We start from the raw sequence: 1,460 nt of genomic DNA, 5'->3' as shown, positions 1-1,460 counted from the left end.
TGCTGAGAACCATATATTACTGTGGAACACATGTAAAGACACATTGTATCTCACAGCCATTTTTTTCCCATATAAATGCACCCATCCGAAGTCTGGCAGACACAAATGAAAAGTTTAAAAAAATACCAGCAAAACCAGCAGTGAAATAAAATACATAGTGGATGTTGTTTCTATTGGCTCCCTTCACAAGCCTGTTGATGGACCAGCATTAAAAAACACCTACACAGATGTCCTACAGATGACAAAGACAATTCATTTTTACTAGCAATCTGGAATGCTTGAGGTATTAAGACAGAATCAAGAGGTGTGTTGTATTACCACCAGAAGCAATATTAGAGAGATTAGTCCCGCTTAGGGAGAGAAACTATGGTGTCTCATGAAAGAGAGTGCTCCCGAGAAGACCTGATTATTAGTAGGTAGTCAATTGATACTGCTGCAGCTTGACTAAATGCCACAGGTATTTCCATGGAGTAAAAGAGTGACAACCGTATTAAGGGCAAGTGAGTTTTTAATGTGTGCTCCTTCCGAATCTCTCCCAACTAAAGCTGCAGATGTAGGGTACAGGAAGAACTTCTAGAGACCTCGAACATTGCAAGAAGCTGCATGAAATTTCACCCAATGAGATCCTGAATCACAGAATAATAGGTTTTGTCTTGGGAGAAGCACAACTAATCCCAAGAGTAATTACAATTTGCAACTATTTCCTTAATCATCTTGGCACATGGAACACTCAACAGGGCAGCTACCATACTTACAAGAATTACGCTGACTAAAAAGCTGATATGCAGACCTTGGCAAAGGTCTTAATCTCCAAAACAGGTCAGTAATTTCTCACATCAGCCCTTTTATGAACTATCAACCTCATTATCACAGTTCACTGCACAAATTGCCCTTGGGAGTCCAATACTAATAGTGTGCAGAAAGAAGTAAGACACATAGTCCAAACTACCTCATTATAGATCCACTTTAAAGAAACACTTACATATTAGGGTGAAACAAGCTCTACATTTAGAAAAACGAAAATCGATAAGCGGAACCCAAAAGCTAAATGTGTGTTTTCAAGTAATACTATCAAAATTAGCTTTAAGAAGCAGCCCAGGAAACCAAACACGTGACAAGTATCATCGATCCGGCTGTTATCGAGGCTGTATGAATGGCATCATTATACACTCACCATTAGTAAAGGCACTGCATCAGAGAAGAACTGAGTTTTGAATATGATATGATGATATGAATATGATATTTGAATGGGGACGGGCTTTAAAACAAAAGATACAAAGGAGCTCAAATTTATCATCAGCATGTGTGTCTGCATTATTCTCCAGGTGTAAATAACAGCAGTGCCTAACGCCCCAAGCCTTTCGCTAGGTGCTCTGGGGAGCCCTTACTGTTTTCATCGAATTTATGGGGAGCTGAGGGCACTTAGTGCCTTCTTGGCATCATTGATGCAAATTTCCCTC

The sequence above is a fragment of the Buceros rhinoceros genome, unplaced genomic scaffold (genome assembly GCF_000710305.1).
Source record: "Buceros rhinoceros silvestris isolate BGI_N320 unplaced genomic scaffold, ASM71030v1 scaffold2547, whole genome shotgun sequence".
Classification (NCBI taxonomy): Eukaryota; Metazoa; Chordata; class Aves; order Bucerotiformes; family Bucerotidae; genus Buceros; species Buceros rhinoceros.
The sequence above is the reverse complement of the archived record's forward strand: the minus strand, read 5'-3'. Positions refer to the sequence as shown.